Below are 15,650 nucleotides of genomic sequence, written 5' to 3' on the forward strand. Positions count from 1 at the left end.
ATATAATACAATCACACCAAGCACACACACTACATACTCCCCCCCCCCCCCGCCCCCCTACACACACACACGTCAAAAAGGGCCTGGTCAAAAAGCCAAGTGTCAGACAGTACTGGAGCGGGGACGTCCTATTGTATGGGTATGGTACAAAAAAGTTGCGGTCTACTTGCCATGTACAACTCTTTTGTACTGTCCCAGTCCGCTGGCAACACAGGGACATACCTTCAGTTTCAAGAAGAAGTCCTAAGGTCCTGATCTTTGCTGACCGGGAAAGAGCAGGCCGGACTTCCCAAAGAACTGAAGTTATAGGTGCCAGGATCGTCCCAGGCCAACACTTTCCAGATGAAGTCCCCCACACTGGAAAGAAGGGACAATCCCAGAAAAAATGCAGAGTGTGTAACAGGAGGGAGATTCGGAAGGACCTCAAAACCATGAATCAATCGAGTTCCTTCTTTTTCAATACATAGAAAAGAAAGCCCATAGATTCAGAGCTCCAACCAACTCCACTTGAACCAACTGAATTAAACACGTGTGTAGGGTTATTAAGGTGCTAACAGCACACCAACTTTAAACAGTATTTTTCGTGAGTAAAAATATGCAATAACTCACTTTTATCAGGAAGATTCTTCCAGCTTTATTTTTCTTATTTCATATTGCACATAAACGGTCTCGCAGGACTCGTTAAGTTACATTTAGCAGCAACAAATAACAGCAATGTCTGTACTTTCATCAGTCATGGCACAACGTTTCAGGGGTGGACCCCCTTATTCATGCGCTAAGATACAGAAGGAACAGCAGGGGAAACATCGGCAGAGTCCAAAAAAGAAAAGGAAGAAGAAGAAAATGTAGTGAAAAAGAAAAGAGCAAAGAAAACGAAATGACAGATTTTATTATTAATATCTCCAATCGGACACTAACACAGGATGAATACAATTTTCTAAACAAAGGACTTAATTTTGTGCCCCAGCAAGAGAACTCTAAATTTGAGTTTAAGGTTGAGTTTTACAAATTCTGTCGCAATATTCGGATGCAAATGTTTCTATTTGACATAAATAGAGGAAGATCGGAGAGAATGTCTCCATTAGAATAAATTCCGGTTGCTTTACGTAAATCCTCGACATTTGATCGGAATGTTACTAACAGTAATTTGGAAGTTTTTTCTGCCACAGTTGAAATAGAAGAAATGTGGTCTGAGGTACCTTTTGTTAAATCCAATCTGAGTAAGAATGAGAAAGTGGCACTCAGGGCATTACAGGATGACCCCTCCCTTATCATCAAGAGGGCAGATAAGGGCGGGGCCATCGTCATTATGAATAAGGATTATTATGTGTCAGAAATCTTAGTTCAGTTGGCAGATGAGAAAGAGTACACGAGATTGAAGAAAGATCCTACCCGCGAATATAAAGATATGGTTGACACATATATTACACAAAGCTATCAAGATGGTATTATTTCAGAAAAAATGTTAAAGTCACTTGTTACAGAATATCCCAGAGTACCGGTTATGTATACTATTCCTAAGGTCCACAAGGATCGCGACAGGCTGCCCGGGCGCCCAATCGTTTCTGGATCGGGCTCTCTGTTGCAGCCTCTCGCGATCCTTGTCGATAACTCCTTGCAAAAAGAAGTAAAAAAATGATCCAGATTTTTTGTTGCAACTTGAAAGTATTTCCAGTACAGATGTCACCTTTCTATGTACTTTGGATGTACAAAGTCTTTATACTAACATTCCACAAGGGGAGGGTATAGAATGTGTACAAGAAGCCCTGGCCAGAAATACAACTCTCGACAATAGAAAATTATCCTTTCTTATGACTTTGTTAGAATTTGTACTAACTAAAAATTATTTTCGTTTTGATAAGGAATATTTTCTGCAAATTTATGGCGTTTCAATGGGGTCCTCTGTGGCCCCTTCATTAGCCAATACATTTATGAATATGTTTGAAGAGAGATGCATTTTTGAACCAGGTCTTTTGAACGCATCGTCCACATGGCAACGCTATGTAGACGATGTGTTCCTACTATGGCATAAAAGTGAAGAAGAATTATTGCAATTTGTCGATAAGTTAAATATGTTACATGATACGATAAAATTTACAATTACATATGATGCTAAGAGCATAAATTTTCTTGATGTAAAAGTAACAAAAACAGCAGAAGTTTTGAGACCACTTTATACACGAAGCCTACAGATAAAAATAATATGCTTCATAGAAAGAGTTACCATTCCCCCTCAGTATTTAAAGGGTTACCTAGGAGCCAGCTTATTCGGGCACGAAGGATAAGTAGTACAGACGAAGAGTATGAAAAAGTAGGAACAAAAATTGTAAAAAAAAATTGAAGAGAAAGGGTATTCAGAAAAACATGTAGAAAAAGAAAAAAACTAAATTAAAGAATATACTAGACAACAATTGAGAATTCGATCAGAAAAACAGAAAAATAGAGTATTATATGTGACTACATATGATAAAAGAAGTAATTTATTTAAAAAAAACAATAAAAAATGTTGGGGTTTATTAAAAAGTGATCCCAAATATGGTACATTATTCATAAATCCACCAATGTATGTACATAAAAGAGGAAAGTCAGTAGGTGACAAATTAATGAGTGAGACAGACAAACATTTCTAGCAGCTCGGAGACATGGCACGTTTGCCTGTCTCTCTTGCATTAACTGTGATGGTATCATCAAAGGTGATGTTATTCATCATCCTACAAAAGGACATAAAATTCAAATAAAGTTTTTTTTTACATGCAATTCTGGGAATGTAATTTATTTGCTAAAACGCCCTTGTGGCAAATGCTACATAGGTCAGACATCCAGGAACATTTAAACTCGTATTAATGAACATAGGGCTGCAATTAAAAAAACTTTAAAAAATTTACAAAATGAATCAGACACTACATCCAATAAATACGGTGAAACAACAGTAGCACGACATTTTAAAGAACATCAAGTATCAGATTTGAGGTGGCAGGTGATAGAACAGGTAACCGTTCACATTAATGAAAACCATAATCGAAAACGTTTGCTTCAGCGAGAAATGTTTTGGATCACGGAACTCGAAACTCTCATACTGAAAGGTATGAATGAACATTGTAGCTTTAAGGCATTTTTATAAGTTATATTATGCTGTTTTTTGGTTTGAAATAATTTTTATTTATATGTGCATGTTTACACTTTATGACGCTATACCAATTAGTAACAGCTGTGATTGAGTTATTTAGAAGCTCTTAGCTCATGAATAAGGGGGTCCACCCCTGAATTGTTGTGCCATGACTGATGAAAGTACAGACATTGCTGCTATTTGTTGCTGCTAAATGTAACTTACCGAGTCCTGCGAGACCGTTTATGTGCAATATGAAGTAAGGAAAATAAAGCTGGAAGAATTTTCATGATAAAAGTGAGTTATTGCAGCTTCGGAAGGACACCACCACTCAATGTAACACTTGCCCTGATCATCCGGGCCTCTGCATTAAATACTGCTTCAGGGAGTATCACACTTCCATGCAGTACTAAATTTTCCTTTTTCATTTTAATTTTCCACAATTTGACCCCAATGTACCAAATCTAGAGTACATTCCAAGTTTTTACCCGATAAACCACTAAATTGCCCCAAAAAAATGTTTCATAAAAAAAATAATAATAATAAAATGATAAGACCTCTGGGGTATTTTTTCAAAAAATGGGTCATGGGTCACTGAGTCACTATCATCGGGGACTTTTTATGTTGCCTCAAATGCGCAGCGCTCTCTCTCCACCTGAGCGGGGTGCTCATTTGAGACAACAGGTTAGGGACGGCCACACACGTCACATTCCCAGAATGATGATTCAAAGCATAGGGTTTGGGGTGGGCAAATTTTTTAGTTTTGGCTATGCTCTGGGTCATCATTCTGGGAACATAACCTGTTTTATAATTTTATGTCCCACTGTACCCCACTTTAGTTACTTAGTATACCCCAGTTATTTACCCCATGTAATGCCCCTTGAGGGGGGGTCCCACTGTTCCTGCTCCATAGGCAGCAATGCGAAAGCTCAAGGCCCTCACTGCGCTCCTGCTCCTAAGAGTACAGTGTGCACCCGTGGAGCTCCTAACATCCAGACATGAGCTGTGTCCTTACTCCAAAGAAATGTATTTACAAATTTACAGTGACATTTTCTCCTATTACCACTTGTGAAAATGAGAAATTTGGGGTAACCCCAGCATTTTAGTGTAAAAAAAAATCAAAATTCTTCCTTTTCACGTCCCACTATAATGAACATTTATCAAACACCTGTGGGGTGTTAATGCTCACTGTACCCCTTGTTATGTGCCATGAGCGGTGTAGTTTCCAAAATAGTATGCCATGTGGTTTATTTTGCTGTCCTGGCACCGTAGGGGCTTCCTAAATTGGACATGCCCCCCCCCCCCATTTCAGCAAAATTAGAAAATGTGACTCCTTCTCTTCTGAGCATTGTAGTGCGCCCGCAGTGCACTTGACGTCCACACATGGGGTATTTCCATACTCAGAAGAGATGGGGTTACACATTTTGGGGGCATTTGGGGAAAAAACAGCATTTTAGGGAAAAAATAAAATAAAAAATAATTTACTAATCCAAAGTCGTCAAACACCTGTGCGGTGTTAAGGCTCACTGTACCCCTTGTTACATTCCTTGAGGGGTGTAGTTTGCAAAATAGTATGCCATGTGTTTTTTTTTTTCTGTTCGGGCACCATAGGGGCTTCCTAAATGTGATATGTCCCCACCATTTCAGCAAAATTTGCAAATGTGACTCTTCTGAGCATTGTATTGTGCCCGCAGTGCACTTGATGTCCGCACATGGGGCATTTCCATACTCAAAAGAGATGGGGTTACACATTTTGGGGGCATTTTCTCCTATTACCCCTTGTAAAAATGTAAAACTTGTTACGATCCTTAAAGGGTGTAGTTTCCAAAATAGTATGCCATGTGTTTCTTTTTTTTGCTGTCCTGGCACCATAGGGGCTTCCTAAATGGGACATGCCCCCCAAAAACCATTTCAGCAAAATTTTCTTTTCAAAAGCCAAATGTGACTCTGTCTCTTCTGAGCATTGTAGTGCGCCCGCAGTACACTTGACGCACACACATGGGGTATTTCCATACTCAGAAAAGATGGGGTTACAAATTTTGAGGGGCATTATTTCCAATTACTCTTTGTAAAAATGTGAAAACCAGGTGAAAACCAGCATTTTAGTGAAAAAAAATTATTTACACATCCAACTTTAATGAAAAGTTGTCAAACACCTGTGGGGTGTTAAAGCTCACTATACCCCTTGTTATGTTCCTTGAGGGGAGTAGTTTCCAAACTAGTATGCGATATGTTTTTTTTTTTTGCTGTCCTGGCACCATAGGGGCTTCCTAAATGTGACATACCCCCAAAAACCATTTCAGCTAAATTTGTTTTTCAAAACCCAAATGTGACTCTTTCTCTTCTGAGCATTGTAATGCATCTGCAGTGCACTTGACATCCACACATGGGGTATTTCCATACTCAAAAGAGATGGGGTTACAAATTTTGGGGGGGCATTTTCTCCTATTACCCCTTGTAAAAATTAAAAATTTAGGCGAAAACCAGCATTTTTGGGAAAAAAAATCATGTACACATCCAACTTTAACAAAAAGTCATCAAACACCTGTGAGGTGTTAAGGCTCCCTGTACCCCTCGTAACGTTCCTTGAGGGGTTTAATTTCCAAAATAGTGTGCCATGTAGGTTTTTTTTTTGCTGTCCTGGCACCATAGGGGCTTCCTAAATGGGACAAGCCCCCCAAAAACCATTTCAGCAAAATTTTATATCCAAAAGCCAAATGTGACTCCTTCTCTTCTGAGCATTGTAGTGCGCCCGCAGTGCACTTGACGTCCGCACATGGGGTATTTCCATACTCAGAAGAGATGGGGTTACACATTTTGGGGGGCATTTTCTCTTATTACCCCTTGAAAAAATGTAAAATTTGGGAGAAAACTAGAATTTTAGTGGAAAAAAAAAGCAATTACACATCCAAATTTAACGAAAAGTCGTCAAACACCTGTGGGGTGTTAAAGCTCACTGTACCCCTTGTTAAGTTTCTTGAGGGGTGCAGTTTCCTAAATAGTATGCTCACTCTCCAAAATCCCACTGTCGCTCCCTTCCTTCTGAGCCCTCTACTGCGCCCGTTGAACTTTTTACATCCACATATGAGGTATTTCCTTACTCGAGAGAAATTGGGTTACAAATTTTAGGAAGATTTATTTCCTTTTACCCCTTGTAAAAATTTAAAAACTGGGTCTACAAGAACATGCCAGTGTAAAAAAGGAAGATTTAGAATTTTCTCCTTCAATTTGCTGCTATTCCTGTGAGACACTTAAAGGGTTAACAAACTTTTTGAATGTCAATTTGACTACTTTGAGGGGTGCAGTTTTTATAATGGGGTTATTTGTGGGGTATTTCTAATATAAAGGCCCTTCAAATCCACTTCAAAACTGAACTGGTCCCTGAAAAATTTCGATTTTGAAAATTTTTTGAAAAAATTTAAAATTGCTGCTGAACTTTGAAGCCCTCTGGTGTCTTCCAAAAGTAAAAAGATGTCAACTTTATGATGCAAACATAAAGTAGACAAATTGTGTATGTGAATCAATATATAATTTATTTGGAATGTCTATTTTCCTTATAAGCAGAGAGCATCAAATTTAAAAACTATTTCAAGTACCGATGAAATTTCTCCACTAACATAAAGTAGAATATGTCACAAAAACTATCTCAACATCAGAATGAAAGGTAAAAGTATCCCAGAGTTATTAATGCTTAAAGTGACAGTGGTCAGATGTTCAAAAAATGGCCGGGTCCTTAAGGTATTGATGGGCTGGGTCCTTAAGGGGTTAAAAGCTTAATCCTTCCAGTATTTATTAGCTGCTGTATCTTCCAGATGAAGTTGAGTTATTCTTTCCAGTCTGACCACAGTGCTTTCTGCTGACAACTCTGTCCGTGTCAGGAACTGTCCAGAGCAGGAGCAAATCCCTATAGCAAAATGCTCCTGCTCTGGTCAGTTCCTGACATGAACAGAGGTGTCAGCAAAGAACACTGTGGTCAGGTTGGAAAGAACCACAGAACTTTCTCTGTAGTGTACAGCAGCAGATAAATCCTGGTAGGATCATCATTTTTAAAAATAAGTAATTTACATATCTGTATAGCTTTCTGCCACCAGTTGATTTGAAAACTTTTTTTTTCCACCGGAGTAACCTTTAATGCACAATATACTGTATGGCAGTACCTGTACTACAAAGTTAGTGAACACCTATATCAAACACTATAAATACCCATTAACCATAAAAGGAAATAATGCTCTGTTCCAATCGGCCCAATGTAAATTAGTATGGTATTATAATAGGCCTCCCTACATCCCAATTAATCTATACTGATCAAACATATACCCAGCCAAGACACCATCTCACAAGTTAATAGTGGCACCAAAATTGTTTAATAAAACCCGAAAAATGTTATGGTGGTCAAAATGGAATCATGGGGAGAAAGTCCTAGAGGAAACAGCCAAAACTTATCTTCTCGTTGAGTCCCTAAGGATGAACAGTCTGCAGTGTAATAAACCATCTCATTGCCATCTATGCAAGACGCTGCAGCACATATCCACCACCATTGCCCAGGTTCACTCGATCAATAAAAGACGCCTTTAAACTGAATGGATCATTTCAATGATGGTCTCCAAAGTATTTTGGAATGGTTTTACGCTTCTCTAAGCTATGTCAGTTAAAATAATTCAGGGAATGTGCTCTTCTGATGTTTTTGATGTGCTGAAGCGTCCTGACCTTCAAGTGGTGAATTGTCATCCCTATATAAATCATACCACAGGGACAAGTCCTGTAATAAATAACTCTGTCCTGCAGAAATTCTGATCTACTACCTATAGAGTAACAAAATCGGTTGTTGTAACAATAAATTGACAAACTGAACAGTTGCTTTGAAGGGTTGACCTCCAATTTAAACCCCCAGATTAGGGTAAAAGTTGAGCATGAAATGAAACATAATGCATGTGTACCAAAATATTGGTGCTTTGCTGTTTCCTGAGGTCTCTTTAATATGTGTCAAAAATATGTGTATTGAAATAGGCCAAAGTAAAGACCATGTTGCTCATGATCTTTACTTTCCTAGGGGTTAATAATAGAGTATTCTTTAGTTGTCTAGCATTATGATACATCTCACACCCTTTCATCCTAAGCCTTATATCCCTGGTTCAAAAATCTACCTTTTCTTTGGCCGTATAAGACGCACTTTTTATTCCCCAAAACTGGGGGGGAGGGGGAAAGTTGGTGCGTCTTATACGGCGAATACACCCCTATCGCGGCGGTCCCTGCGGCCATCAACGGCCAGGACCCGCGGCTAATACAGGACATCACCGATCGCGGTGATGCCCTGTATTAACCCTTCAGACGCGGCGATCAAAGCTAACCGCCGCGTCTGAAGCCAAAGTGACACTAACCCGGATGCTCAGTCGGGCTGTTCGGGACCGCCGCGGTGAAATCACGGCGTCCCAAACAGCTTACAGGACACTGGGAGGGACCTTACTTGCCTCCTCGGTGTCTGCTCCGTGCCGGGATCCCCTGCATGGCCGGCCCTCTCCTTCGACGTCATCACATCGTCGCGCATGTCGTCCCGTCATCCAATAGGAGCAGCATGCGGAGCGGCATGCGGAGCGGCATGCGTAGTGACGTGATGAGGGCGACGTGATGACGACGACAGAGAGCGTGGATCCCGGGGAAGAAGACGTCCGGAGCGTCGGGGAAACCTGGCGACATCCAGGGCAGCGGTGCCTTGTCCGGAGCGGCGGGGACAGGTGAGTACTACCTCCTATACCAGTGGTCTTCAACCTGCGGACCTCCAGATTTTGCAAAACTACAACTCCCAGCATGCCCGGACAGCCAAAGGCTGTCCGGGCATGCTGGGAGTTGTAGTTTTGCAACATCTGGAGGTCCGCAGGTTGAAGATCACTGTTGGGTGCAGAATCTTTTTTTCTCTAGATTTTGCACCTATAAATTGGGTGCGTCTTATATGCCGGTGCGTCCTATAGGGCGAAAAATATGGTCCTTCTCAAATTTATGGCTTGATGTTCAAACTCCTGTTTCGCATCACATGTACAGTATGTCTAACAGTAATAAACAGGTCAGTAGGAATAGTATGCCTGAATATGGAGCAGATTCCTGCTATTTCCTTTACAGTAAATGGGGATATTGTGTAATAAAACTACCACAATAACTTATTTTGAGATGCAAGAACTCTATGGAATTATAACTGATGGTATTAATCATATAAATGTTCTTGTCATTGGCTTTTTCTCCATAAATGTGACAAGTGCTACTTTGCTGTCCTGCCAAATAAACAGAATATCATCTATGAATCTCATCCATGGAAACACCTCACCATCCCTTAGAAGAGATCCATCCTGATGGGCCTTCCTTTCCCAATAGCTCAGAAATAAATTAGTTACTCCTATTGCAACTTCATGTACCTGGAGAAAGAAACGGTCTTTAACCCCTTAAGGACACATGACGTACTGGAACGTCATGTGTCCACTCCCGATCTATAACGCGGGGCCACGGCGTGGCCCCGCGTCATAGCGGGTCGGGCCCGGCCTCTAACAACGGCCGGGACCCGTGGCTAATAGCGCGCGGCATTGATCGCTGTGCCGCGCGCTATTAACCCTTTAGACGCGGCGTTCAAAGTGAAACCGAAAGCATCCCGGCTAGCTCAGTGGGCTGTTCGGGATAGCCGCGGTGAAATCGCGGCATCCCGAACAGCTGACAGGACAGCGGGAGGGCCCCTACCTGCCTCCTCGCTGTCCGATCGCCGAATGACTGCTCAGTGCCTGAGATCCAGGCATGAGCAGTCATCCGGCAGAATCGTTGATCACTGGTTTCTTATGAGAAACCAGTGATCAACATAGAAGATCAGTGTGTGCAGTGTTATAGGTCCCTATGGGACCTATAACACTGCAAAAAAAAAGTGAAAAAAAAAAGTGAATAAAGATCATTTAACTCCTCCCCTATTAAAAGTTTGAATCACCCCCCTTTTCCAATAAAAAAAAAAACACAGTGTAAATAAAAATAAAAATAAACATATGTGGTATCACCGCGTGCGGAAATGTCCGAATTATAAAAATATATCATTAATTAAACCGCTCGGTCAATGGCGTGCGCGCAAAAAAATTCCAAAGTCCAAAATAGTGCATTTTTGGTCACTTTTTATATCATTTAAAAATGAATAAAAAGTGATCAATAAGTCCTATCAATGCAAAAATGGTACCGTTAAAAACTTCAGATCACGGCGCAAAAAATGAGCCCTCATACCGCCCCATACACGGAAAAATAAAAAAGTTATAGGGGTCAGAAGATGACAATTTTAAACGTATTAATTTTCCTGCATGTAGTTATGATTTTTTCCAGAAGTCCGACAAAATCAAACCTATATAAGTAGGGTATCATTTTAATCGTATGGACCTACAGAATACATATCAGGTGTCATTTTTACCGAAAAATGTACTACGTAGAAACGGAAGCCCCCAAAAGTTACAAAACAGCGTTTTTTTTTTCAATTTTGTCGCACAATGATTTTTTTTCCCGCTTCACCATAGATTTTTGGGCAAAATGACTGACGTCATTACAAAGTAGAATTGGTGGCGCAAAAAATAAGCCATCATATGGATTTTTAGGTGTAAATTTGAAAGAGTTATGATTTTTTAAAGGCAAGGAGCAAAAAACGAAAATGCAAAAACGGAAAAACCTCCGGTCCTTAAGGGGTTAAAGATGAAATCATCATGGGTCAGAGTGTTCTTTAGTAATCTCAACACCAGCCCTTGTAGGTCAAGATTCATTCTGTGTATCTCTAAAAAAAACATATTTTCCTTTAAAATAATCCCATCCAATGTTTGCAGGACTTTTATTTGATCCCTAGTATATGAAGGTAAAGATGTTACCAATAGGTTCCAATAGAAGTCAATGACCCACAGGCTCACACAAGCTGCCTCTGCCTGATGCAATGAGACATTGCTGGGGTTGGTCCTGTTTTTATGCACTTGTGTCAAAAAAAAAGTATATCTCATTTGGTGTTATCAATACTCCTAATTAAAAAACTATTAGGATAGAGGATAACATGTCTGATCGCGGGGTCCCCAGTAGGTGAAACCCCGCGATCTCTGTAGCGGCACCCCAGTCATCCGATGCACAGATGACTGGTGAACACAGCCACCACGCTCCCTCCATTCATGTCTATGGGCGAAGGCGTGACGGCTGTGTACTAGACATTAATGGAGGGAGAGTGCCATGACTTCCGTTACTGTAACACTGCGGTGGCGGCCGAGAGATCGCTTGGGTCTCTGTGGCCGGACCCCCACGCGATCAGACATGTTATCCCCTATCCAAAGGATAGGGGATAACATGTCTAGGGGCAGAGTAGCCCTTTAAATTCTAAAGACAATGGTGCAGTGCTCAACATCTTTACCTTTAGTTTTTAGTATTGTTACACCTTAGGGTGAAAAGTACAATTTGTTCTACAAAAAAAAAACAAAAAAAAAAAAACAAGGCCTTGTGAGGCTTGGTAGGCTAAAAATAAATAAAAGTTATGCCTTTTAGAGAAGGCAAGGAGAAAAAAGCAAAAGGAACATTGGCCTGGTTATTAAGGCGTTAAAGGGAAGGCTCATGTAAGACAATTTATCCCCATCTAAAGGATAGGAGATAAGTGTCTGATCACCGGGGGTCCATTTGCTGGTCAATACGCACCCTGCATTCATCTCTCTGGGAAAGCTGGAGATACATGAGTACAGAGCTTGTGTATCTCCATCTCTCCCAGAGATTTATGGAGAGCGAATGCCAACTGTGCTCCATGTGTGAGGAGAGCTGGAGCGCCTTATAGGAGATTGCAAGATCCCAGCAGTTGGACCCCCATGATCAAACACTTATCCCCAATCCTTTAGATAGGGCATAAATTGTCCTACATGAGACTTACCCCTTAAGTAAAATGTGTTTTCCTGAAAAGGTCAGAAAACAAATCAAGAGGATTTAATATGGGCGAAGCTGCACATCCTGTAGTTATGCTATTGTATCCTTCAAACAAGTTGTAAAGTAGAGTATGGGAGGTAAATACAGACCTGCCCACTATTGGGTACAGTAAGGGACAGTAAACTCAATAATTCACTTATTGCGATGATCTAAGCCAGTGTTTCCCAACCTGTATGACTCCAGTTATTGCAAAACTACAAATTCCAACATGCTGGGAGTTGTAGTTTTCCCACAGCACATTGGTTAGGAAACACTGTTCTAAGCAAATAGTATTCAAGAGCAAATTCCTTTCATAGAATGTAATTCTGACATTCATCTTGTGCCAAGAATATCAGCAATGAACCTGAAAGCATTTTTGCAAGTACAAGCGCTCCAGACTAGCATCAGGTTATTCTGACCTATCATGTTTTAAGGAAACATTGCTCATTTCCATAAAACTATTTTCTCTCACTTTTAAAATGCGAAGAATGAAAAAAGATTATAATTTTAGGGTCTATTCACATATGCAGAATCCCGCACATATTTTATGCGCAAGATTTGAGGCTGCAGATTTCAGTATAAATTATATGACTGAACAAAGCTCCAAACCTGCAGCTTCAAATCCTGTGCATCAAATATGCGCAGGATACTGTAGGTGTGAATGGACCTTTAAAGATGGATTAACAGCAAAAATGTTGATTCCAGCAGCGACATTCAGATGTCAGGGTCAGAATTTGGAGTAAACAACATGAACGCATGAATCTACCCTTCTTTATATCAATGGTTCAGGCTGCTGGTGGCGTAATGGTCACTTTATTAGGCACACCCTGCTAGTATATGTTTGGACCCACTTTTGCCTTCAGAACTGCATTCATTCTTCGTGGCATACTTTCTACAAGAAGCTGGAAACATTCCAATAGATTTTGGTCCATATGGACGCGGTTGCTGCAGATTTGTTGCACATCCATGATGCAAATCTTCTGTTCCCCCAAATCCCAGCGGTGATCTACTGGATTGAGATGTGTGACTGTGGAGGCCATTGGAGTACAGTGACCTCATTGTGAGAATACTCAGGTAGGCAGCCACGTTTAAATGATGATCATTAGGTACTATGTGATGTTCCCCACATCATTACACCACCACCACCCTCCTGAATCATTGATGCTTTCATGTTGTTAAATTTGGACCCTGCCATCTGAATTTGCACTTGATAAAGACAGCCTAGAACTGCTAGAAATGTTCTAACTGCATTTGTGAATAAAAGCATCCATCATTTTTGCACTTAAAGAGAACCTGACAATTAGTTCACTGGGTTATAGTGCGTATGAACAGCAGTAAAACTAAATCCATGAAATCCATTAGTTAGGTATAGAGTTATGGTTGTAAATAGCTATATTCCTAATGGGCCCCAGCAACGGTAAGCCTGCAGCATCGGTAGGCTAGAGAAAAGTGGCTCCACTAGGCGCTTCACCCGGAGTCTTTCTGCTAGAGCATGAAGATCCCACGAGAGGGATAGAGGCAGAGTTTAAAATAATAAAAATTCTTTAGTTCAACAGAAGCGCTAGGACTACGTGTTTCGAGGGGTGGGACCCCCTCCTCATCAGGTCCAATGATGGGCCCCAGCGCATTATTCAAATTCTTCGCTCTCACGCCGGCTCTCACGTCCTAGCAACATGAGAGTGAAGAATTTGAATTATCAAGACAAGGGTCGGGCCGGGGAACTTAGCCGGCTCCCTGCCTCCAATGCACACTGGGGCGCATTAGGAATAAAGATATTTACAACCATAACTCTGCACCCAAACAGCGAATTTTACTAAGTCAGTCCTCAGTTTACAGCTGTGCGCTCACACTATGACCCATTATACTGGGTTTAGTGTGGGTGAACTAGCTGTCAGTTTCTCTTTAAGGATCTGGTGGTGCTGTGATACCTTTTCAAGAAGATTCCTTTGCCAGAAGGGCACATAAACCACAGAACTGATATGGGGAATTGGTGGTGCTGTTGCAATGCAACTTTGGGTCTGCCATATGTATTTAACAGCGGCAATAGAGACTCATTAGACTAGGCAACTTTTTTCCAGTCTTCTAATGTCCAATTCTGGTGGCCTGTACGAATTGTAGCCACAGTTTCCTGTTCTTAGCGACAGGAGTGGCACCTGGTCTCCCGCTGCTGTAGCCCATCTGCTTTAAAGTTCGATGTGTCGTGCATTTAGAGATAGTATTCTGCATATCTTGGTTGTAGCAAGTGGTTATTTGAGTCACTGTTGCCTTTCTGTCATCTAGAACCAATCTGCCAAGTCTCCTTTGATGTCTGACATAAACAAGGCATTTTTATCAACACAACTTCTACTGACTGAATATTTTCTATTTTTCGGACCATTCTCCATAAACTCTAGCAATATTTTTGCATGGAAATAACAGAAGATTGCGAAAGGAAAGAAATAAAAGGAGGACGGCGCCTTGTGTAATTCTGTGGGGTCGGATGGCCCAAAGAAATGATATGCAGATTTGCTCACCTTGTGCAAATCTTGGTTTTATGCGTGTCACCCTTAGTAAGGGTGGTCTTTGCTGGAATCCTTGGCTGCAGCCTGCAGGAACGGCCGGTCACCAGTCGGGAGTTGGCAAGGAGAGAGTGCGATGCTGAGAGGAAAGAAGTTCTGCGGTGGTGCTGCCCTGGATTGCAAGCAAGGTTCGAATACGTAGTTTTCCAACGAAAAAGCGTTTATTGAGACATACATAAAGTAATAGTCATGTGCAAGACGCATTTCGAGGGGAGCTCCCTCTTTGTCAATTGCTTGTGAGAGCAAGCAATTGAGAAAGAGGGGGCTCCCCTCGAAACGCGTCTTGCACATGTCTATTACTTTATGTATGTCTCAATAAACGCTTTTTCGTTGGAAAACTACGTATCCGGACCTTGCTTGCTATCCAGGGCAGCGCCACTGCAGAACTTCTTTCCTCTCAGCATCGCATCACAGAAGATTGGCAGTTTCTTAAAAACTCATCTAAGCCTGTCCGGCACCAACAGCCATGTCACATTAAAAGTCACTTAAATCCCCTTTCTTCCTCATTCTGAGTTTGAACTTCAGCAAATTGCGTTGACCATGTTTACATACCTAAATGCATTGAGTTGCTGCCATGTGATTGGCTGATTATCTATTTGTGTTACGGAACAATTGAACAGCTGTACTTAATAAAGTGGCCATTGATTGTTATATTGTGTGCATGAGCCCTTACTCATATGATGTATACACAAATGCATAAAAGAACAGATTTTACCAATCCTTCACACTCGCACCCAGAAAGTAAAGTAACACTAGTTATCTGCGGTGCCCACACAGACGATGAGCGCTATACTGCAGGCTAGGTGGGAGTAGTTGTACTGATGATTTTCCATGACAGATGGGTGTAGCTATCCTGTTGCTTCCCTGCGAACCTTACAATCCTTTTGTTACATAAGCTGTGACATAGTGCAAAGTGCAAGAATGAGTCTTCCAGACACTAGTATTACTTACCGTATTTTTCGCCGTATAATACGCACTTTTTCTTCCCCAAAACACTGGGGGGGGGGGGGGAAGTTTGTGCGTCTTATACTGCGAATACACACCTATCGCGGCGGTCC

This window comes from Hyla sarda, chromosome 3, assembly GCF_029499605.1.
Source record: "Hyla sarda isolate aHylSar1 chromosome 3, aHylSar1.hap1, whole genome shotgun sequence".
In the NCBI taxonomy this organism is placed as follows: Eukaryota; Metazoa; Chordata; class Amphibia; order Anura; family Hylidae; genus Hyla; species Hyla sarda.